Genomic DNA, 25,765 nt, shown 5'->3' on the forward strand with positions numbered 1-25,765 from the left:
TAAGGCAAACACCAGGGTGTAACCAATCAGTTGTTTCTGTACCTTACTTCTGATTTCTGTACATCACTTCCCTTTTTTGTCTATAAATCTTCTTCCACCACGTGGCTCTGCTGGAGGAGTCTCTCTGAATCTGCTGTGATTCTGAGGGCTGCCTGATTCGCGAATCATTCATTGCTCAATTAAACCCCTTTAAATTTAATTCGCCTGAAGTTTTTTTTTAACACTCTTAACACCTTAAAACGTCTTTTGGGAATTGCCTTCCTAGTTCTTGGCACATTCTTTCAGATATCTTTATTGGTGAAAAATATTTTCCGTTGCTGAGAGTAAGTTTTTTTTTTTTTTTTTTGTCTTTTTTTTTTGAGACGGAGTCTGGTTCTTGTTGCCCAGGCTGGAATGCTGTGGTGCGATCTCAGCTCACTGCAACCTCCGCCTTACTGGTTCAAGCGATTCTCCTGCCTCAGCCTCCCGAGTAGCTGGGACTACAGTTGCGCGCCACCATGCCTGGCTAATTTTTGTATTTTTAGAGATGAAGTTTCACCACGTTGGTCTCAAACACCTGACCTCAGGTGATCTGCCCGCCTTGGCCTCCCAAAATGCTGGGATTTCAGGCGTGAGCCACCATGCCCAGCCTGGAGAATGAATTTTTGAAAATATTTGGAAGTCATTCAGATTTCTTTGCGGTAATGCCATTTTTATTCAAAAACAAGGTGCCACTAACCTAAGTGATATTTCTTGCCTGGATCATAAACTGGCTTGGAAGACAATCCTAAGGAAGGAATTCTAAAGCAGACTTCTCAAGGGTGAGCATTCGTCTTTTTCTGAAACAACAGAGTCATCTATGTAGGTAGCCAAATTGTTACGGTTTTCCAGGACTTTTTGTGTTTTTCTGCCAAAAGTCCCGTGTCCCGGGACCTCTTCAGTCCTGAATGAACTGGGAGGGTTAGTCCTCTCCTCTTATGAGGCAGTCATATTCCTCCAGTTCACAAGACTTTGATCCTGCTCCTGTAACATGATAATCCAAGAGTATTTCGTCCTAGCTCACTTCCCATGGGTTACAGGCTCTGAGCAATTCTACTGAAAGACAACTCTGGTGTGATTGTACGCATTACAATAGGTTTCTTTCCTTGTTTCTTGGTTTCTTTTTAAGGCTGGTCTAGTTGAATCATTCTAGTACCTTTGAACTTTTCATTGTTATTTGGAGCAATGTTTGCAATTCTTTTGTGGTTTGCAGTCCCTGTCTCCTTACAATGTTTTTGCTTAAACTGAGCCAGCATGTGAGATCCAACAAGTGGATTAGAATTTCTAGCCTGAGCTCTGCCATGTATTCAGCCACGAATCCCTTAGCCTGTCTTGGCTCTCAGATTCCTCATCTGACAAATAGAAAAAATAAGTACCTTCACTATTACATATGGTTAATATGAAGATGAAAAGAGATAATGCACATGAGCTGCAAAGTTATTAATTTTAACAATTAATTAATGTAGTCATAATTTATTGAATAACTGCTACATCCAATACCTTTCAGAAAGCCATAATCCTGGAGGGAAAATACACACACATGCAGAAACATAACTGACCACTGGATGATGTCTTTAGTGCTATCATAATTACATGGAAAAGGTTCCAACTGCCACTGCAAAATTATAACTGAGACACTGAAAGAGATGTGAGCTAACCAGCTCCATCTTGTTTCCAGCTTCCAAGCTGTCCTTGTTCATCCCTGGACGTAGGCTGAACTACCTCTGGAGGAACTTAGTTTATACCTTACAGTTTAGAACAAAGAAGTAACAAACAAACCACTTTCTTGCCTGGGGACTAGACTGCCTTTGTAGGACTAACAAATTAGCCGAAAGATTAGAAATTATAGTTTAGAAGTCATGCAGCTGGAGGCTACGAGACTCTGACCCTCCACATATTGCTCCTGGGGATAACATCACTTTCTAAAACCTAAGATCAGTGCTTGAGATATTTTGCAGACCCTGCACTTGATAGATCAGCTGGCACCATGCAGATTGATAAACTGGCTCATCTGATCTTGTGGCCCCCACTCAGGAACTTAGTGCAAGAGGACAGCTTCAGCTCCCTATGAGTTCATTTCCCACCCAACCAATCAGCACTCCTGATTCACCAGCTGTCCCGACTTTCACCAAATTACTCTTAAAAACTCTGATCCATGAGTGCTTGAATGCTTAGGGAGACTATTTGAGTAATAATAAAACTCCAGTCTTCCCCGTAGCCGGCTGTGTGTGAATTGCTCTTTCTCTATTGCAATTCCCCTGTCTTGTTAAATTGGCTCTGTCTAGGCAGTGAGCAAGGTAAACCCGTTGGACAGTTATAGGACCTCCAAGAAAAGGCCGAGTAATTTTGCTTGTGTCACTCTGGAAGGCTTCCCAGAAGAGATGATGTTTGAATTGGATCCTGAAGAGTGACAGAGGAAATGCCATGAACAGAGACATGGAGATGGGAAGATTGGGAGCATGTTTAGGGGAGGGCAAATATGCCAGTATTACAGTGCTTTCTGAGTGAGCAGGATAGGACCAGATCTCGAAGGACCTTAAGTGCCAAGCTGAAAATGTGAACTTTATCAACCAGGTGCAGTGACTCATGCCTGTAATCCCAGCGCTTTGGGGAGCTGAAGTGGGCAGATCATGAGGTCAGGAGATAGCGGACATCCTGGCTAACATGGTGAAACCCCGTCTCTGCCAAAAATACAAAAAATTGGCAGTATGTGGTGGTGGGCACCTGTAGTCCCAGCTAGTTGAGAGGCTGAGGCAGGAGAATGGCATGAATTCGGGAGGCAGAGCTTGCAGTGAGTGGAGATCATGCCACTGCACTCCAGCCTGGGTGACAGAGCGAGACTCTGTCTCAAAAAAAAAAAAAAAATGTGAACTTTATCAGGGGTTTGACCGAATCGATCCCTCTGGCTGTAGTGTGGAGGACAGAATAGACTTTAAGAAGCAGGACAAGCAGGACGTGGGGAGAAGAGTTATTGAAGTTTACTGTGCACATTCAGAGAATACCAGGTAGTATAAAGGAGGAAGATGGCAAGTTGGAGAGGAGAAGAAAAGAGAGATGAAAACCTCCTTATCATCAATAATGCCACCTTATTGAAGAGGCCTGGCTTGACCACTCTATAGAAAATAGCATAGAAAATAATGTAGAAATATCACCCATCCGGCCGGGCGCGGTGGCTCAAGCCTGTAATCCCAGCACTTTGGGAGGCCGAGACGGGTGGATCACGAGGTCAGGAGATCGAGACCATCCTGGCTAACACGGTGAAACCCCGTCTCTACTAAAAAAATACAAAAAACTAGCCGGGCGAGGTGGCGGGAGCCTGTAGTCCCAGCTACTCGGGAGGCTGAGGCAGGAGAATGGCATGAACCCAGGAGGCGGAGCTTGCAGTGAGCTGAGATCCGGCCACTGCACTCCAGCCTGGGCGACAGAGCGAGACTCCATCTCAAAAAAAAAAAAAAAAAGAAACATCACCCATCCACATCACTTTCCTTCCTCCACTTGCTATATTTTTTTCCTTAACATTGTCACCATCAGAATGCAGATGCAGGTACCAAAAGGGCTGCACTTGGGAAGCAAATACATGTCCGAGCTTCCTGTATGCCAAGGCAAATAGAGAAACATAACCAGTTATGACACCCACAGTCTTCATTGGATAAGGACGTGACATTTTGTCGAATGAAGTCATATGATATATTTACTTTTCAGATGCTTATTATCTATTCTCTCACTAGCACGAACATTCCATACAGGAATGGTTTTTGTTTTATTATTTGCTATATCCTTGGTGCCAGAACAGTGCCTGGTATATAGTAAGTGCTCAATAAATATTTGCTGATTTTAAAAACAAATAAATAAATAAATAAATAAAATTTGAGGTTCTTCCCACTCTGTAAATCAACAGGTCAATATGGTTGATCAGCTCCTCTTTTCATTTATGGATAAAATTTACTTCATTCTAAAAAGCATTTGAGGTGACTCCAGAAATATATAATATTAAAAGAACAAAACAAAATCAAGTCTAAATGACAAAGAGAATTGCCTAAGATGATAAAGCACAGAGAATCAGTATGCAGATGCAGGTACCACAAGGGCTGTACTAAGATTTTCAAAATGGGAAGAAAATACATGTCTGAGCTTCCTATACACCAAAGCAAAGAGAGACACATGGCCAGTTATGGCACCCACAGTCTTCATTAGACAAAGGAGTGACATATTCTCAAATGAAGTCCTATTTCTTTTTGGTGGGTAAAGATGATGTTGAAACCATCTGTTTTATGTCCATGTTGTTTGGTGGGGTGACAGTTAACTCCTTAGCTGTTTTGGAGGGAGTGCAACCTATGTTCAGCCTCACTTATCCACTGCAAGAGGTGACCAGAAATGTATCCAAACCAGAAATGGCTAGAGAGCGTGAAAAGCTACAGACAGATTAAGTGACACTCACCCAAGGGTAGGATTGGGTGGGGAGAGAATATAAACACTCCGTTCCTGACCTCCTGTCCCCTGAAGAAGCTTTATCAATCTGTAAGAGAATTACCTCCACTGATAAAAAGGAAAGTTACATAGAAATCTGGCAAAGTTACACCGAAATCTGGATCCACTGTTGGTCTCTCTTCCTTTGATTTATTCAAGTTTCTTTGAAGTACACTTAAGTAAGAGGTTGAGTTTGGCTGATAATTTATTTTTAAGAGAGTGAAACAAGGTGAGAAAGAGAGAGGAAGCTGATTTTCCAAATGATTAAAAGGTGAGTGTGACTCTAGTGAAGGATATTCTTCCTTAAAAGATATTTTAAGGGATTTTTAAAAAGGTAATACATCCACATGACAAAAAAAAAATTCAAATAGGGCCAAAAAATTTATCACATTTTTGTATATTCTTGCAAAGATATTTATATTTAGGTATATACATAAATGCTTTGGTTACATAAATGAGAATTTATGATATAAACTCTTTTCTTGCTTTTTTTCACTTAATAAATATTGGAGACTATTTCTATTGTCTTTTCCCCCATCTTGGTTTTTGGTTATTTGGACTTGTCCTTTAGCATATCTGGGGATTTTTAAATTAATGGCATGTATAAAAAGCAATGTTGGAAGATACAAAGGAGGGAACGATAGACACGAGGATCTACTTGAGGGTGAAGGGTGAGAAGAAGGTGTGGATCAAAAAACTCCCTGCTGGGGCCGGGCGCAGTGGCTCACATCTATAATTCTAGCATTTTGGGAGGCTAAGGCAGGCGGATCACCTGAAGTCAGGAGTTTAAGACCAGCCTGGCCAACATGGTGAAACCCCGTCTCTACTAATAATACAAAAATTAGCTGGGCATGGTGGAGCGTGCCTGTAATCCCAGCTACCTGGGAGGCTAAGGCAAGAGAATAACTGGAACCTGGGAGGTGGAGGCTGCAGTGAGTCAAGATCCCACCACTGCACTCCAACCTGGATGACAGAGTGAGACTCCATCTCAAAACAACAACAACAACAACAACAACAACAACAAACAACTGCCTATTGGGAGGCTGGGCCCCGTAGCTCACGCCTATAATCCCAGCACTTTGAGAGGTCGAGGCAGGTGGATCACCTGAGGTCAGGAGTTCGAGACCAGCCTGACCAACATGGTGAAACCTTGTCTGTACTAAAACTACAAAAAAATTTAACCTGGCGTGGTGGCACACACTTGCAATCCCAGCTACTTGGGAGGCTGAGGCACGAAAATTGCTTGAACCCAGGGGGCGGAGGTTGCAGTGAGCTGAGATTGCACCACTGCACTCCAGCCTGGGTGGTGGAGTGAGATTCTGTCTCAAAAAAATTAGGAAAAAGAAAAAAAACTACCTGTTGGGTACTACCTAGGTGACAAAATAATCTGTACACCAAATCCCCATGACACGCAATTTATCTGTGTAATAAAACTGCACATGTACCCCCTGAAATAAAATAAAAGTTGGAAAGAAAACCAAATAATTAAATACATTAAAAAAAAAACACCCAATGTTGGAAATAAAGACGGGAACAATAGACACTGGGGACTACTAGATGGAGTGTGGGGCAGGTAGGTGCTAAAAAAAATATACCTGTTGGGTACTATGCTCACTACCCGGGTGACAGTTTCAATCATACCCCAAGCCGCAGCATCACGCAATATACCTTTCTAACAAACCTGCGCATGTACCCCAGATTCTAAAATAAAAGTAAAAAATCAAATAAAAGATTATGCTACACTTATAAGTAGTAGAAAAAAGAAACAAATAACAACAAAAACAAAAACAAAATTTGAGGCGCTAAATGATGTCTTCCTCCAGAGAGAGTTATCATTTCATTAGCTAGTCAGGCAGAGTGGGGACTGATTATCCTAAGACAGAGACTGAGCTAACTGTAGACTGTGTTGCAGTTTGCAGAAAGCCCTGTCTGCCTCCTTCCCTTCGAGGGTAGACTCCTCCAGGAGTCTCGACTGAGAATCTAGGGTCTTAAGCATGGTGCCTGTTTTAGTAGATCTTGGACTGTAAGACTTGTGTCATTACCACTGTGAAATTGCTCAAACCCTGTGTTTACTTTTTGGGGCTTCCTGCTTAGCTTTTATTCTTTTCTTGTGGAACCCCAATTTAATATGTTTTAAACTTCATCGGCCCACCCGACAAGCCTTTTAATCTTTCGTATTTTCCACCTTGATCTCTGTTCTATCCTCAGATTTATCTTCTAACTCACTAATTTTCTCTTTACTTGTTTTGGTGCTACGGTTGACACCTTGGTTTTTTTCGTGTACATTTTGTGACTTTTTGATATTTGATGGAACTTTGTCTGTTGAAATTCTTTGAAGACTAGGTCTAGCCTGGGTGACAGAGTAAGACTCCATTTCCAAAAAAAAAAAAAAAAATAGTAAATAAAAAATATTTTCTATCACTTTTATTTATACATACATATACATATATATGTATCACATATATATCATATATACGATATCCAGTTGGCCAGGTGCAGTGGCTCAGGCCTATAAACCCAGCACTTTGGGAGGCTGAGGTGGACGGATTACTTGAGGTCAGTTGTTCAAGACCAACTGGCCAATATGGCAAAACCCCGTTTCTACTAAAAATACAAAAATTAGCCAGCTGTGGTGGTGGGCACCTGTAATCCCAGCTACTTAGGAGGCTGAGGCAGGAGAATCACTTGAACCCAGGAGGTGGAGGTTTCAGTGTGCTGAGATCATGCCACTGCACTCCAGCCTGGGTGACAGAGTGAGACCCTATCTCAAAAAAAAAAAAAAAAAAAAAAAGATATCTAGTCTGTAGATATCAGTCAATTCATTCATCTCTAAACATTTATTCATATCTGTCAAATGCCAAGTAATCTGTTCAGTACTGGTGGCAAACAGATGGCTGGAATGTATATTAATCCTGGCCTCTTCTTAACTTATTTATGAGGTCAGTAATTACCTGATACCCAAACCAGGCAAAGGTATCACAAGAAAAGAAAACTACACATCAATACTTCTTATCAATATAGACACAAAAATTCTCAACAAAAGACTAGCAAACAGACTCCAGCAACATAGAAAAAGGATTATAAAACTGGGTGCAGTGGCTTGCGCCCGTAATCCCAGCATTTTGGGAGGCCAAGATGGGCGGATCATTTGAGGTCAGGAGTTCGAGACCAGCCTGGCCAACATGGTGAAACCCTGTCTCTGATAAAAATACGAAAAAAGTAGCTGGGCGTGGTGGTGCACGCCTGTAATCTGATCTACTGGGGGAGGCTGAGGCAGGAGAATCTCTTGAACCTGGGAGATGGAAGTGCAGTGAGCCGAGATCACACCACTGCACTCCAACCTGAGCAATGGAGCAAAACTCCATCTCAAAAAAAAAAAAAAAAAAAGGATTATACACCATGACTAAATGAGCTTTATCTCAGACATGCAAGGTTGGCTTGACATATAAAAAGTAATCAAGATAATATACTATACTAATAGAATAAAGGAAAAAAATTACACGATCACCTCAATAGATGCAGACAAAGCTTCTGACACAATCCAACATATTTCATGATAAAAACACTCAATAAACTAGGAATAGAAGGGAACTTTCTCAACTGATAAAGGACACGTATGAAAGACCAATGGCAAACATCATACATAATGGTGAAAGACTGGAGGCTTTCCTCCTAAGATAGGAGCAAGATAAACATATCCACCTTTGCCACTTGTATTCAACATTGTACTGCATTTAGGCTACAAAAAGAGATAAAAGAAATATAGCCTGGAGAGGAAGAAATAAAACTATCTCTACTTGTAGATGACTTTTTTTTTTTTTTTTACATATACTGGTAGATCAGTAGTTGCCTAGGAACAGGAGTGCAGGAAGTGGAGGAGAAATAAGAGTGTCTGTTGACAGCTACGGATTTCCTCTGGGGATGATGGAGCTGTTCTAAAATGGGATTTTTTCATAACTCTGTGAATATTCTAAAAATCATTAAAGTATACGCTTCAAATGGATGAACTGCATGGTATGTGAATTATATTTCAGTAAAACTTTGTTTTGTAAAAAAGATGAAATGGGTGACTTTTCAGGAAAAAAAAAATGTGTTTTGAGACAGAGTCTTACTCTGTCACCCAGGCTGGAGTGCAGTGGTGCAATCTTGGTTCACTGCAACCTCCACCTCCCGGGTCCAAGCGATTCTCCTGCCTCAGCCTCTTGAGTAGCTGGGACCACAGGAGCACACCATCATGTCTGGCTAATTTTTGTATTTTTAGTAGAGATGGGGTTTTGCCATGTTGGCCAGGCTGGTCTCGAACTGCTGACCTCAAGTGATCCACCCACCTCGGCCTCCCAAAGTGCTGGGTTTACAGGCGTGAGCCTCTGTACCTCGCCAAGGAAAATTTTTAAATTAACTCAGGAAGAAAGCAAAAAACTGATTAGTCAAATAATCCTAAAATAAATCTAAAGGGTATTTTAAAATCTTTCCCCCTACTTGCTCCATCTAGCTTGAGACAAAGATAGTAGGCCAGACTGTTTTTGAGTCAAACTATATAAAACCTCTAAACTTTTCCATACGCTTTATAAATTGTATTTAGAGCATAGAGAAAGATGGGAAACTTTCCAACTCATTTGACTTGGCTAGTATTACTTGCCAATGTAATAAAACAGGATGATGAGCTCACAAAAGCAAAAGAAGAGGGGAAGAAATGATAGGTCAATATATTTATGAGCAGAGATGCAAATAGCCTAAATAAGACATTAACAGGCTGGGTGCCATGGCTCATGCCTGTAATCCCAGTACTTTGGGAGGCCAAGGCAGGCAGATTGCTTAAGCCCAGGAGTTTGAGACAAGCCTGAGCAACATGGCAAAATCCCAACTCTACTTAAAAAAAAAAAAAAAAATTAACTGGGCATGATGGCATGCACCTGTAATCCTAGCAAGTCAGGAGACTGAGGCACAAGAATTGCTTGACCCCAGGAGGTGGAGGTTGCAGTGAGCCGAGATCACACCACAGCACTACAGCCTGGGCAACAGAGCAAGACTGTCTTTCTGGAAAAGAAAGAAAAAGAAAGGAAGAAAGAGAGAGAGAGAGAAGAGAGAAGGAGAGAAGAGAGAAAGAAAAAGAAAGAAAGAAAGAAAGAAAGAAAGAAAGAAAGAAAAGGGAGGGAGGGAGGAGGGAAGGAGGGAGAAGGGAGGGAGGAAGGAAGGAAAGAAGGAAAGAGCAAGAGAGAAAGAGGAAGGAAGGAAGGAAGGAAGGAAGGAAGGAAGGAAGGTATCTATTACCATCTTTTCTAGCAATGGATTTATGGAGAAAAAAATTATGATCATCGAATAAATGTTGACAAGGCATTTAATTAAATTTAATACCAATACCTGATTAAAAATCTTAGCAATCCAGAAAGGTATGCATCTACATTAACTTGGTCAGGTGCAGTAGCTCATGCCTATAATCCCAGCACTTTGGGAGGCCGAGACAGGAGGATCACTTGAGCCCAGGAGTTCCAGACCAGCCTGGACAACATAGCGAGACACCATCTCTACCTAAAAGTTAAAAACTTATGGTGACATGTGCCTGTAGTCCCAGCTACTTGGGAAGCTGATGCAGGTAGATCATTTGAGCACAGGAGTTCAAGGTTGCAACGAGCTATGATTACATCACTGCACTCCAGCCTGGGTGACAGAGCAAGAACCTGTCTCTAATTAAAAATAATAATAATAACAAAAAAACCCTTCTGTGTGACAAATAAGCACACAAACAAAATATAAAGACAAGTGACAGATGAGAAGAAAATATTTGTAACATATTGTGGACCCTGGAGAATAATATTTAAGTACTTGATTACGTCTTGTGCATGAAATCCTGTGCTGGACCTATCACTTGTATCATCTCATTTTATTTTCCTTCCTTCCTTCCTTCCTTCCTTCCTTCCTTCCTTCCTTCCTTCCTTCTTTCCTTCCTTCCCTCCCTCCCTCCCCTCCTCCTCCTCCTCTTCCTTCCTTCCTTCCTTCCTTCCTTCCTTCCTTCCTTCCTTCCTTCCTTCTTTTTGATGAAGTTTTGCTCTTGTTGCCCAAGCTGGAGTGCAAAATGGCGCAGTCTCCGCTCACTGCAACCTCCACCTCCCGAGTTCAAGCAATTCTCCTGCCTCAGCCTCCTGAGTAGCCAGGATTACAGACACATGCCTCCACACCTGGCTAATTTTTTGTATTTTTAGTAGAAATGGAGTTTCACCATGTTAGTCAGGATGGTCTCAAACTCCTGGCCTCAGGTGATCCAGCCACCTTGGCCTCCCAAACTGCTGGGATTACATGTGTGAACCACTGCACCTAGCCCTCATTTCATCTTTAAATCAAGTCTCTGAGGCAGTGGTGACTGAAACCATTGTTCAGAAGAAGACACTAAAAATTGGAGAATTTAAGCACCCTGCCCAAATCTCATGGCTCAGAAGCTCAGAAGCGAGTTAGGGTTCCAACATGGAGCTAACCTGGCTCCCACACCTGCCACCATTTATCTCTCCAGGAACTAGCATGATTCCTCATCTCCTAAAGTCACTTAACTTATTCTTTGTGCTTTTGATGTGTTTGTTTCTGGACAGATTGCCTGAAAGGGTCTTTTCAGTGGAAAGGTCCTGAAGTGAAGATGGAGAATGGGTGACAAAGCTGTCACATGCCTTCCTTCTCATGAACTCTTGAGAAGCAATCTTATTCCTCAGCTTTTTCTTCTGCCTTCTTCCTTGGCTTCTGAATTTCCTGGGGTGGCCCCAGTTTCCAGCCAGTGGAGAGCTGGGCTTGGTTGCCCCATTCCATAGCATGCCCACCCTCTTCCCCTTTCTCATTTTCTTGTGACAGGGAGAAAGAACGGAGTGTGGGTGAACCCTCTGAATTATCTGATTGTGCTGTGGACGGGCCAGGCCAGGCTTGGCTTGACTGGCTTGACCTGCTCTGCTGTTTCCTTTTCTGTCCCTCACTTTTTCTTTTTTTAGATTAGGTCTTACTCCACCACCAAGGCGGGAGTGCAGTGGCACAATCACAGCTCACTGCCGCCTCCACCTCGCGGGCTCAACTGATCCTTCCACCTCATCCTCTGAGTAGCTGGGACTACAGGCACACATCAGCACGCCTGGTTAATTTTTTAATTTTTTTTTTTTGTAGAAGTGGGATCTTACTGTGTTGCGCAGGCTGCTCTTGAACTCCTGGGCTCAAGTGATCCTTTCACCTTGGCCTGCCAAATTACTGGAATTACAGGTGTGAGTCACCGTGCCCAGCCTTCTGACTGAAGGATGTAGACTGTCCTGTGTTTCTGTGAGAGGGTCAGTCACTGTTATTTAGGATGTTCTGGAAAGGGTGACTGCTTGTCAGTCCCTCTCAGAGCCCCTTGAGCATCTGAATCAGAGTTAGCAAACTCTGTCCATCTCCTCTGCCATTATCCCTTTCTCTCCCCCATCAACTCCTTCTATGCCTTCCTACTCCTAGTTTCCAAGTCTCCAAGGTCAAATTCAACTTCCTAAAGCACAGATTTTATCACATTTTTCTTTTGCTTAAGAATCTGTAAGACTCCACCAGTGAATTTTCAAAATAAGGTTCATGGATGTTACATTGGGGTCCAGAAGTGTTAGATATTCTATTTATTCTTAATTCAAAAGTTAAGAAAGAAACAGCTTGGGTACTAGATAGCTGGTATATTGATTGTCACTAGTGTCCCACTTGGCCCATCTGTCAGATAGCTTCCTGAGTCATGGTGTGTGTCAGAAATATCATAATGCAGAGGGCCAGGGAGGAGGGGTGTATTCTCATCCACTCCCTTTCAGTCTATTGCCAAGTGTTGCAATTTCCATGAGTCTAGCTCCATGAATTCCTACGGCCTCAGGATATGGTGGAGAAAAGATTCTTAGAAATGAAACATGCATGATTCTTTGCATATAATCATGCAAGTCCATTCTAAAGTGTCTGTGGGGATTTTCCTTTCCCTATTGGAAACAAAGGCATGACATTTCTGGCAGTTCTTGGTAATAAAAAGCCTTGTTGTCCTTTTCAGTCATATCTCTGCCTTCAGACCTCTGGTCTAGGAAGGGGAGTAGTAGTGGCCAGCTTATCTCTTTAAACCTCTCTTCCCTTGGAGCTAGAAGTAGAAGGAAGGAAGAGAGGTAAGGGATAGAGAGTTCTTATTCGGCTGGTACTTAAATAATCTGACCCCATGCTTTCTAGAGCTGGGAGGTTTGTGGAGCTGACTCTCTCTCGTGGGCATTTCTATGGGTTTTCTGGAGACTCCCTTGCTAGGGCTGTTCAACAGCAACTCCACAGTGGCAGGCAGTGTTTCTCTTGCCCCTGGCTGCTCCTGACATAGCCTCAGTTTCTACCTCCAATGGTTCACATCACAGCCTCTTACCACCAGGGTTCTCTCTGGCTGTAGGCCGCCATCTTGGGAGGATCTCTTCTAAAATGACCCGGGACATATTCTTACTGCAAGCTCATGTCTGGTCCTCGCGTTAGAGGGAACTTCAGCCACTTCTGACCCACCATTGGAGGGGAGGAGTGAAGAGACTTCTCAGATGTTCAGCCATAGGGAGTGAGGCTGGTCCATGGAGGCCCAGCTACAGGTGCCCTGAGCTCTATGCAAGGTCAGGTGAAGGTTCTCTCGCTGGGTTGAGGTTAGGAGGGCACTCCCCTCCCAACTCTCTCTTGGTGTATCAAGTGCTATGGGCTACATTGTCACTGTGTATGTTGTGGGCACCACATTGATTCTGCTTCCTGGGTTCAAATCCTACCTCTGCCTCACTAGCAGTGCGAACTTGTGCAAATTTTTGAAAGTCCCCATTCCTCATCTGTAAAATAGGGGAATGTTAATGCCTACCCAGTATGGCTATGATAAGCTCAGTATATTTCTAATACTTGGAACAGTACCTGGTACTATATGTATGTATGTGTGTGTGTTTGTGTGTGTATATTAGCTATTATTTTTACAAAATCAGGACCTTTAGAGTAGAATTTTTATAATTCTTTCTAATGAGATGGTGGCCTCTCTGCAAGGGATACTTGTTTCCATTTATAGTGGTAATGCACTGTTCATTTCAAAAATTCCTAATTTATGTTTTAAAAAGTAAGTTGAATTAAATAAAACTATGAATTAGACAGAAGTGTTGGAAAGCATGGCAAGCATTGTGATGGTGGCATACAAATGACTGATCTTTAGAGGTACAAGTCTAGTAGCTCTTGAGTTCATAATGGCACTCTAAGAAGAACCTGACCAGTATTCTTCCTTATCCAGAAACTTTCATGGAATGAATAGTTTTTTTGTTGTTGTTCAAGATGGAGTCTCGTTTTGTTGCCCAAACTGGACTGCAGTGGCGTGATCTCAGCTCACTGCAGCTTCTGCCTCCTGGGTTCAAGCGATTCTCTTGCCTCAGCCTTCTGAGTAGTTGGGACTACAGGTGTGCGCCATCATGCCCGGCTAATTTTTGTATTTTCAGTAGATAAGGGGTTTCACCATGTTGGCCAGGATGATTTCAATCTCTTGACCTCGGGATCCACCCGCCTCAACCTCCCAAAGTGCTGGGATTACAGGCGTGAGGCACCGCGCCCGGCCAACATAGTTTAATTTTATCTCAACTTGGCAATATTCTCCAAACATTGTTATTTGTTTTCTTCTGAACCCCTTCTTCAATAAACCAAACGAAAAAACAAAAACAAAACCAACAGCACTGAACAACTTGAACATGAAACCCCAGTATGTATTTGCTTAAAATGTGAAAATTATACTTACGTATGACAGACAGAATAGAGTAGTAGTTATGAATGTAAGCTTTCCAGCCAGACCATGGAGTTCAAATCCCAGTTCTGCCACCTGTCTACTATATGATCTTAGAGGGATAGTTTGACCTTTTGGTGCCTGGAAAGTAGAATTAATAATACCTACCTCACAGAGTTGTTGTAGGGGTTCAATGAAATGATATATGTAAGCTATTAGAATGTTGCCTGACATAGAATAAAAACTCATTGACATTACCTATTATGATGATTACTGTGCAGCAAAATAGGTACCTTATAAAATACTTTAAAATTATAAATGTAAGATTAAGATAGGCGGTAATCCCAGTACTTTGGGGGGCCAAGACAGGTGTATCACTTGAGGCCAGGAGTTCAAGACCTGCCTGGCCAACATGGTGAAACCCCATCTTTACCAAGAAATACAAAAAAATTAGCCAGGCATGGTGGCATGTGCCTGTAATCCCAGCTACTCGGGAGACTGAGGCAGGAGAATCGCTTGAACCCAGGAGGCGGGTTCAAGTGAGCCAAGATCGCACCACTGCACTCCAGCCTGGGTGACAGAGTAAGACTCTGTCTCAAAACAAACAAACAAACAAAAAACAAAAAAAGCACAAACGAACGAACAAAAAGGGATCAAGATTACAGAGGTTCTGTTATGTCCCTTCACCCTCATGAATTGTCTTGTGATGTCTGGGGTGTATTCACCCCCACTTTGGAAACTGCTTGCTTAAGCACTGATAGGAACATACTATGTCCCTGGGTATTCTGATTTTTGAGATGCTCTGTAAAGCTTGGAGGACTGTGGGTGGGTGGATTCTTCCATACTTGGATTATGCACACTCTCATTTCTGCACAAACCTCTTGACTTCTCTGCTTGTAAACAGTAATCAAGTAGGGTTGAATGTGGGGCCGGGAGTTGCAGGCTCCTTGCCAGTCCTACCCAGTCATTCCTAAGTATGGAGGCTGCACGGGCTCTGCCTCTTGCCTTGCATCTGCCACCCTGTGCTTAAGCAGCTCCCACAGAGTTTAACTCCTGGAGACAGTGGCCGGTGGGGACAGCTGCATGTCAGTCTGTGCTGTGAAACCAGTCATCCTTGTAACCAAATGTGAGAGCAGCAGATTAAAGCAGAATTACCTAAAGATAGGTTTGTAGGACACACACTGGCCGAGTCCCCTGCTGCCAGCAGCTGCTTTTCTTGACATGGGGCCAACCCAGAAACTTTGCGGGATACCCTCAGATGCTCCAGCAGCGCTAGAGAGGTGGTGATGGCCCTGGAACTGCTGAGAGCAGCTGGTTTTATCAGGGATGGCTGAACGTCTGGATCAACAGTGAAACCTCTGACTCTTTGCCAGGGAGTGGGCTGGTGGGCGCTGCGTCGACAGCCGTGACTAGTAAACCCAGCGGGAACCAGGTCTAATTACAGTAGAGCTACAGAAATTGCCCCCACATTCCAGCTGCTTTAAGTCAGATAATTTTAGGGTTGAGAAAGACCCTAGAGATCACCTAATGGATCCCAAACCTAGCTGCTTACAGCATCAATGAGAAGCCTTAAAATTCTTATAGTGAATTAGCTCAGTCATATAAAACAGTGGAGAGGCTGAGTCACCACATCATCCTGTGAAATGGAGGCCGGGCGCAGTGGTTCCCGCCTGTAATCCCAGCCCTTTGGGAGGCTGAGACAGGCAAATCACTTGAGGTCAGGAGTTCAGGACCAGCCTGGCCAACATGGTAAGACCCCATCTCTACTAAAAATACAAAAATTAGCGGGGCCTGGTGGTATGTAATCCCAGCTATTCAGGAGACTGAGGCAGGAGAATCACTTGAACCTGGGGGGCAGAGGTTGCAGTCAGCCAAGATGGCACCACTGAACTCCAGTCTGGGTGACAGAGTGAGACCCCATCTCAAAAAAAAAAAAAAATTTTCCCAAGCATTCCCAGTGACCCAGTGATGAGCTGGGATTGGTGAATAACCGCTCTCACAGGTGTTTGCCTGAGTGGACTGAGCACCTGTGTTGAAGTTAAAAAACCTGACATCCCATCCTGATGGTGCCACCTCCCACCTGTATGACACCTGGCAAGGGGCATATTCCCCAAAACCTCAATTTCTTCACTGTAAAAAGGGGATAAGGACAATAAACTACCTTTCCAGCTTATGCATGTATATGAAGCTCTAAAACACTACATAGACACAGGACTTAAGGGCTCATGCCAAGGGCTCATGCAGCCTAGGGTTGGTCAGCTCCAGTGACAGGAGGCTCATTACTTTCAAAGACAGTACCCCCCTCCTTTTTTTTTGAAAGCTCTGATGGACAAAAGGTCCTTCCTTATTCTGAGTAGAAATCTGTTCTCTGTCATTTTCTCCTATTGGATTTAATTCCACCCCTCAGGGAACCACAGAATAAACTTAATCCTTAATTTGCAGACCAGTCTTTTGAATAACTGAAGACAATATAGCCTTTTGGCTTTCCTTCCCTACCTCAATTTTAGGCTTCTCCACACACTGTACTGAGAAAGTCCCTTTATGAATAAGCAATATTCCCAGAAATTACCATAGGCATGGCCACATTTCAGCAAACCAGAGAGGCTGTGTTCCTGGATTAGTGATTCAGGAAAATCCATTTAGCCTCTAGTTAATTAAATCCTCCAGTCACATCAAATCAAATTGTTAAATTAATCACCTGTGCTATGGGATCTACTTATTAAAGTATTTGCTTAGTAAACGTATAACATCTATGCAACCCTTTTATGTGCCAGGCACTGCTCAGTGATTTGCATATACTCAGTTCTTATGATAAAACCTGAAAGGTAACCACTGTTATTATTTCCATTTTACAAATGAGGAAACTGAGGCTCAGAGAGGTTAAGAAGGTGCCCAAGATGATGCAGCCAGTAAGTGACACAGTGGGGTTTGGACTCAGGTCTGGCTGACTCTAAAGCCCATGTGGGCCTGGCACGGTGGCTCATGCTTGTAATCCTAGCACTTTGAGAGGGCCAAGGTGGGAGGATCACTTGAGCCTAGGAGGTTGAGGCTACAGTGAGCCATGATCATGCCAGCCTGGGTGACAGAGTAAGACCCTGTCAAAAAAACAAGGCCGGGTGTGGTGGCTCGCACCTGTAATCCCAGCACTTTGGGAGGCTGAGGTGGGAGGATGGGTTGAGCCCAAGAGTTTGAGATCAGCCTGGGCAACATGGTGAGACCCCATCTCTACAAAAAAATACAAAAAATTAGCCAGGAGTGGTGGTGTGTGCCTTTGGTCCCAGCTACTCGGGAGGCTAAGGTGGGAGGACTGCCTGAGCCCAGGAGGTAGAGGCTGCAGTGAGCCAAGATCACAACACTGCACTCCAGCCTGGGTGACAGAGCAAGACCCTGTCTCAAAAACAAAACAAAGTAAAGCCCATGTGCTCAGGACTGTGGCAATAGCCTCCTGGGGTAGAAATTCTAAAACAAACGAACCTAGAATTCCAAAACACTCTCTTAACTGGAACTAAATCAAACTATTTCATTTGAAATTATTTGATAAGAAGAAGCTGGCCATTTTACTTTCAAGAATAGGAATTTTTTTTTTCTTTTTAGATGGAGTCTCACTCTGTCACCCAGGCTGGAGTGCAGTGGTGCAATCTCAGCTCACTGCAACCTCCGCCTCCTGAGTTATAGCGATTCTCCTGCCTCAGCCTCCTGAGTAGCCGGGATTACAGGCACCCACCACCACGCCCAGCTAATTTTTGTATTTTTAGTAGAGACAGGGTTTCACCATGTTGGCCAGGCTGGTCTTGCACTCCTGACCCCCAAGTGATCCGCCCACTTTGGCCTCCCAAAGTGCTGGGTTTACAGGCATGAGCCACCATGCCCAGCTGTTTTGTTTCTTTTTGTTTTTTGAAGAAAAATGTACATAACATGGAAATGCACAGATCTGAAATGTACAGATTTGTTGAGTTCTGGCAAACATATAAATCTGTCTTAAATTCCAATCAAGATAAAATAGGTTCATCACTACAGAAAGTTTTCTCATGCCCTGCCTAGCCAGTTCCCAGCCCTGGAGGTGACTGACTGTCCACTGTTCTGATTTCTGATACGAAGATTGATTTTTGCCTATCCTTGGCATGTCATGGGTGGACTCATGTAGTGCATACTCTTTTGTGCCTGGCTTCTTTTGCTCAACATGTTTTGAGCCTCAGTCTCCTTGTGTGTGCATCAGCTATTCCTCTTTTTCACGGCTGAGTACTACTCCATTATATGAATATACATATTCTCCATTCCTCTTTTTTTTTTTTTTTTTTCGAGACTGAGTCTCGCTCTGCCGCCCAGGCTGGAGTGTGGTGGCCGGATCTCAGCTCACTGCAAGCTCCGCCTCCCGGGTTTACACCATTCTCCTGCCTCAGCCTCCTGAGTAGCTGGGACTACAGGTGCCTGCCACCTCGCCCGGCTAGTTTTTTGTATTTTTTAGTAGAGACGGGGTTTCACCGTGTTCGCCAGGATGGTCTCGATCTCCTGACCTCGTGATCCGCCCATCTCGGCCTTCCAAAGTGCTGGGATTACAGGCTTGAGCCACCGCGCTCGGCCCTCCATTCCTCTTATAACAGGTTTTAACACTTTGATACATCACATAGATGTAATAATATGTAAAACACTCCTTTATTCATTAGGCAAATGTCTTTCCAGAGCTTTCTCTATGTAAGGTACTATTGGAGGTGCTAGGAGACTCTGGTGAAAGAAACCGAAGCCCCTGCTCTCACAGGGCTTCTGTCTATAGCAGGAGAGAAAAACAATATAGAAGATATTGAAGGAATGAACAAAGCAGTAGTGGGAAGTGCTATGAACATAATAAATCTGAGTGAAGGTGCCAGAGTTGCTTGTAAGGACGTTGGGTTTTCCTTTTTTTTTTGAGACAGGGTCTCACTGTCACCCAAGTTGGAGTGCAATGGTGCAGTCTCAGCACTGCAGCCTCAACCTCCTACCTCAGCCTCTTAACTGGGACTACAGGCACCACGCCCACTAATTGTTATTTTTGTAAAGACAGGGTCTCACTGTGTTGCCCAGGCTGGTCTCAGGTCTTCTTTAGAAGTCACGCAGGCCCATGTGAGGGACCTGGAAGAGAACTGGGGTCGTACAAACAGTGGTACTTGAACAGTTTCACAGCTTATGAAACTCCCTGGCATTGATTCATTCACCATTATTACCCTCTCTTCATTTTTTTAGATGAGAAAACTAAGGCATAGAAAGATTAGCAACTTGTCCCAGGACAAGTGTCAAGTCCAGGTCTTGAACCCAGGCAACATAGTGCTGTGGTTACCACACATGCTTTGGAATCAGACAGGGCCAAGTTCGAAGTCCTCTTTCACCTGGATGTCCTTGGGCATGTCACACTCTGAGTCTCCCTTTTTTCATGCATCACATGAAGGGGATACAGCCTAACTCACAGGGTTGTTAAAACTGAAAGATAATCTTAGGTAAAGAATTTAGCGCGCTGTCCACCGCCGCTGCCTGAGCCGACTTCGCGCCGACTGCCGCCGTCCAATTCTTGGTCCAGAGCCCGGACGTGGTCTGTGGCCCCGAGGCCATCGAAGCTCAGTACGAGTACCAGACGACGCGCGTCAGCAGCGAGGGCGGCGTCCTCAAGGTGCACCTCAAGTCCACGCGCTTCACCTTCCGGACCTCCCGGCCGGCAGGTGCCCAGGCTAGGGGTCATGCTTGTCGGCTGAGGTGGGAACAACGGCTCCACGCTCACCGCCGCGGTGCTGGCCAACCTACTGCGTCTGTCCTGGCCCACACGCAGGGGTCGCAAGGAGGCCAACTACTACGGTTCGCTGTCTCAGGCGGGCACCGTGAGCCCGGGCCTGGACGCCAAGGGTCAGGAGGTGTTCGCGCCCTTCCGCGGCTGCTGCGCATGGTGCCACCCAACGACTTCGTGTTCGATGGCTGGGACATCTCGTCGCTGAACCTGGCAGAGGCGATGCGGCTCGCAAAGGTGCCGGACTGGGGACTGCAGGAGCAACTGCAGCCGCACGTGGAGGCCCTGCAGCCCCGGCCTTCGGTATACATCCCAGAGTTCATCGCGGCCAACGAGAGCGCGCGCGCGCGGACCGCCTCATCCCGGGCACGCGCGCGCAGCGGCTGGAGCAGATCCGCAGAGACATTCGAGACTTCCGGTCTAGCTCAGGGCTAGACAAAGTCATCGCGCTGTGAACGGCGAATACGGAGTGCTTCTTTCTCTGAGGTGGTCCCAGGTACACGGCCGAGAACCTGCTGCGCACCATCGAGCTTGGCCTGGAAGTGTCGCCCTCCACGCTCTTTGCCGTGGCCAGCATCCTGGAGGGCTGTGCCTTCCTCAGTGGGTCCCCACAGAAAACCCTGGTGCCCGGAGCCCTTAAGCTCGCGTGGCAGGCCGGGCTTACGTGGGCGGAGATGACTTCAAGTCAGGCCAGACCAAAGTCAAGTCTGTGCTCGTGGAATTCCTCATCGGCTCCGGTCTCAAGACCAAGTCGACTGTGAATTATAACCACCTGCGGAACAAAGACCAGCAGAACCTGTCGACACCATCGCGGTTCCCTCTGAGGAGGTGTCCAAGAGCAACGTGGTGGACGACACGGTGCAAAGACACCCAGTGCTGTACGCGCCCGGCTAGGAACCTGACCCCTGCGTGGTCATCAAGTACATGCCGTATGCGGGCGACCCCAAGCGTGCGCTGGATGAGTCTACCTTGGAGCTGATACTGGGCGGAACCAACACGCTGTTGCTGCACAACATGTGCGAGGACTTGCTGCTGGCCGCCCCTGTCATGCTGGACCTGGCGCTGCTGACCGAGCTGTGCCACTGCGTGAGCTTCTGCACTGATGACAACACCGAGCCACAGACCTTCCACCCCATGTTGTCCCTGCTTAGCTTCCTCTTCAAGGCGCCACTGGTGCTGCCGGGCAGCGCGGAGATCAATGCACTTTTCCGCCAGCGCAGCTGCATGGAGAACATCCTCAGGGCCTGTGTGGGGCTCCCGCCACAGAACCACGTGGTCCAGGAGCACACGATGGAACTCCCGGTGCCTGGCCTCAAGCGAGTCGGACCCGTGGCTGCCACCTGCCCTGTATCAAACAAGAAAGGACCGGTACCCGCTGCCACCAGTGGCTGCACGGGTGATACCAATGGACACCCGCAAGTGGAGGAACCCCAGATGCACACCACCTGAGGCCCTGGTCACACAACTTCCCCACCTTTCCCCGCTGTACCCCAGGACCCAACCTTTCCAGGCGCCCACAAAAACAATAAAGCCAGTGCCACTCAGAAAAAAGAAGAAAATTTAGCTCTTTGCGGTCGGGTGCGGCAGCTCACGCCTGTAATCCCAGCACTTTGGGAGGCCGAGGCAGGCAGATCACTTGAGGTCAGCAGTTCGAGACCAGCCTGGCCAAAATGATGAAACCCCATCTCTACTAAAAATACAAAAATTATCCGGGCATGGTGGCCCATGCCTGTAATCCCAGCTACTTGGGAGGCAGAGGCAGGAGAATCGCTTGAACCCGGGAGGTGGAGGTTGCAGTGAACCGAGATCATGCCACTGCACTCCAGCCTGGGCAACAGAGCAAGACTCTGTCTCAAAAAAAAAAAAAAATCTTTATGCTCATGTTCATTAATTCATTCAACACTTGAATTTATCATCTACCACTAGGTAGGGAGGATGCGATGGTGAATAAGCAGACACAGCCCCATCTCATGCAGCTAATAGCCTATCATTAGAATAAATAAATTTGATAAAGAATGTAGATAAAGCACATGGAATGCCAACTTAACATAGTCTTGGAGAAGTCAGAGGAGGCTTCCTGGAGGAAGGGATGTTTAATCTGAAAGAGTTTATCCAGTGAGGGAAATATGAAGGTGGGAGAGGTTTCTTTGTAGTTGCTTCTGGGTGTGATTTTGGTTTTATAAATCAGATACACTTGCATGAGAATTGGAAGGCACATGCATGGTGCCATGAGTAGTATATCATTGCTGGTTTCTCTGGAACATATTTCATTGTCTGGGTACCAGCTTCTTGGGTATGAGAGGCAGGATGAGGCTCATCTATTTTTTGTTGGATTGGATCTCTCAGGTGTGGTGTGGCTCTAAATCTAACACTCAGAGTGCTAACAGCTGAAGAGGTGTGTTCCTGAAGCCAGCAGCTTCAGCAGTCCTGCCTTCCTAGCGGTTGCAGTGTCCCTGGTAGGCTGGTCCTGGGGCCTGGTCTAGAGCCCACTGTTCCAGCCCTTCCGGTGATATTTGTAAATTCTTTTTTTTTTTTTTGGAAATGGAGTCTCATTCTGTCGCCCAGGCTGCAGTGCAGTGGCGCAATCTCAGCTCACTGCAATGTCTGCCTCCCCAATTCAAGAGATTCTCCTGCCTCAGCCTCCTGAGTAGTTGGGACTACAGGTGCCCGCACTATGCCCGGCTAATTTTTGTATTTTTAGTAGAGATGGGGTTTCACCATGTTGACTAGGGTGTTCTGGAACTCCTGGCCTCAAGTGATCCGCTAGCCTTGGCCTCCCAAAGTGCTGGGATTACAGGCATAAGCCACCATGCCCACCTGTTTGTAAATTCTTAATTTCCTATTTGAAATCCCTTTCTGCTTAAAATAATTGGAGTGGTTTCTATTTCCTGCGACTGACTCTTCCTTATACTACTGAGTACAAGTAGATTCATTTATTTAGTTGTTATTTTCTGAGCACCTAGAATGTAGCAGGTACTAGTTTTTGGCTCTGAAAATATAACAATGAACAAGGCCAAGGTCCTGCACCTTTGTCTTATTATCATGGCAGTTACATTCTCTATCAGAGCTATCCAATATGAACAGAATGTGAGTTACATGTGTGTTTTAAACATTTTAGTATCCGGCCGGGTGTGGTGGCTCGTGCCTATAATCCCAGCACTTTGGGAGGCTGAGGTGGGCGGATCACCTGAGGTCAGGAGTTCGAGACCGGCCTGGCCAAATAGCGAAACCCTGTCTCTACTAAAAATACAAAAATTAGCCGAGCATGGTGGCAGGTGCCTGTAATCCCAGCTACTCAGGAGGCTGAGGCAGAAGAATTTCTTGAACCCAGGAGGCAGAGGTTGCAGTGAGCCAAGATCATACCACTGCAGTCCAGCCTGGGCAACAGAGTGAGACTCTGTCTCAAAAAAAAAAAAAAAAAAAAAAAAATTAGTATCCATATTAAAAGAATAAGTGAAATTAACCTAACACATTCAGAATATTATCGTTTCAACATGTGCTTAATATAAATATTGATTAATGAGATGTTTTATGTACTTGTTTCATGTTAAGTCTTGGAAATTTAGTGTTTAGTTTTTACTTACAGTACATCTCGATTCAATGCAAAATTTTTATTGGAAATACTTCATGTGTATTACATTTCATTACATTTATGGTTGAAAAAGTAGATTCATCACTAAGAGGTTCCAGATATACTTAAATACTTTCCACTAGCCAAAAAAAGTACCAAAAACAATTTTTCCTTAATATTTGCATCCATATTGACAAAACTTGTTCATCCTTTCTAGAAGGATTTGACTTTGGAGCAAAAGTTTATCAGTTTCAAAACTATATCTGTCCAAGTTAAGTAAATTAACCAACTCTTGAGTCAAATCTGAAGCATACTACATAATTGAAAAATAACTCAAAATTTATCAATGATAATCATGTCCTTCACATTTTTTTCTGTCTTTGCAGCTTAACTTACCTAACATGTTTCAATTAAATAAAAATAACTTGCCTATTAATTTCATTTAGAAAAAAGTATAAAATCATTGTTATTGATTTGTATTTTAAGTTTCAGTTTCGCCGGGCGTGGTGGCTCACTCCTATAATCCCAGCACTTTGGGAGGCCGAGACGGGCGGATTACCTGAGGTCGGGAGTTTGAGACCAGCCTGACCAACATGGAGAAACCCCGACTCTACTAAAAATACAAAATTAGCTGGGCATGGTGGCACATGCCTGGAATCCCAGCTACTTGGGAGGCTAAGGCAGGAGAATTGCTTGAACCTGGGAGGCGGAAGTTTCGGTGAGCTGAGATGGAGCCATTGCACTCTAGCCTGGGCAACAAGAGGGAAACTCTGTCTCAGGAAAAAAAAAAAAAAAAAAAGTTTCAGTTTCAACATTCATTAAATGTCTAGCTATGTAACAAATAAACTTTTCCTTACCTTGGAGTTTCAAGTTTAGTTCATCCATGTGCAGTGTAATTTTTTCTTTTTTCTTTTCTTTTTTTTGAGATAGGGTCTTGCTCTGTCACCCAGGCGGCAGTGCAGTGGAACGATCTGGGCTCATTGCACTCTCCACCTCCCAGGCTCAAGTGATCCTCCCATCTCAGCCTCCTGAGGAGCTGGGATTACAGGCATGTGCCACCACACCTGGCTAATATTTGTATTTTTGGTAGAAACAGGGTTTCACTATGTTGTCCCGGCTGGTCTCAAACTCCTGAGCTCCAGCCATCTGCCTCCCTCAGCCTCCCGAAATGTTGGAATTACAGGCATGAGCCACTGCAGCCAGCCAGATATGCAGTGTAATTTTGGTGAGAAAACATAAATCATGCTGCCATTTTTTGTCTTTGATTATGGGATAATTTGCCAAGCATTCCCTTTGTTTAAAGAAAATCTTGAATTGGAGTTAAAAATACAGTAACCCTTTGTAAAGCTCTTCTGTGACTCAAAAAGCATTGACAAAGACCACAAGATCATTAAATCTGTCATCTTTTATTTCTTTCAACTGTTCCTTAAACTGAAGATGATTCATAGCATTTGAATGAATACAATGAACAATGTTAATCTATGATGCTTTTCACAGAGTCGGCTGCAGAAAACGAAGCACAACTATTTTCAAAATATATCACCTAATGGGATAAGCAATAAGGAAAATGTTAGTCTCTTATTTGAAAATTCTAATACATCCAAATTTTTGATTCAGCATAATGGAACTACCATTTGTGGTGAAAGAGACTAGTTTTTTTCTTGTCTGGCTGGAATTCTTCTTTGACAGTTATGAAAGATTTAAAAATATCCATGCCGTGTGTTAGTTTCTTTTAGGCTATGAATTGACATTTCTTCATAAATTTGAAGTCCTTTGAGACAAAATATAACCAAAGTATTAATTGCGCAGTGTATATTATATCAAATGACTCATCTGAAGCTAAAGTACTTGTGATTTTTCAAGATTATTGATTGGTCTTTGCTATTGTTAGAAAAGTCTTCATATTTTATGGACAATTTTTTGAGGGCTCAATTGAAGAGCTTTCTCTTCTTGTGAAGTATCTTTTTAAATCTTTTCCTCAGAATTTTCTAACAATATTTTCATTGTCAAAAAATAATGTATTTTACCATTTTTTCACCTAAAAGTGTTTTTCAACTGAGTACTGTGGCACGTGCCTGTTGTCCCAGCTACTTGAGAGACTGAGATGGGGAGGATCACTTGAGCCTGGAACTTTGGGTCCAGCCTGGGCAACATAGTGAGACCCCCTCTCTAATGAGTAAATAAATATATTTTAAAGTGTTTTTCTTTTGTGAAAGAATTCCAGTCTTTT

The 25,765-nt window shown here is 44.3% G+C and overlaps 1 pseudogene across 1 annotated transcript; it reads left to right on the plus strand.

Moving 5' to 3' along the window:
- Nucleotides 1–19,124: 19,124 nt before the first annotated feature.
- LOC117085228 lies at nt 19,125–21,501 on the plus strand (annotated as a pseudogene). Its single transcript, XR_004437883.1, has one exon. The product of XR_004437883.1 is annotated as an inositol-3-phosphate synthase 1-like (transcript).
- The last annotated feature ends 4,264 nt before the right edge of the window (nt 21,502–25,765 follow it).

The sequence above is a fragment of the Trachypithecus francoisi genome, unplaced genomic scaffold (genome assembly GCF_009764315.1).
Source record: "Trachypithecus francoisi isolate TF-2019V2 unplaced genomic scaffold, Tfra_2.0 Lachesis_group1, whole genome shotgun sequence".
In the NCBI taxonomy this organism is placed as follows: Eukaryota; Metazoa; Chordata; class Mammalia; order Primates; family Cercopithecidae; genus Trachypithecus; species Trachypithecus francoisi.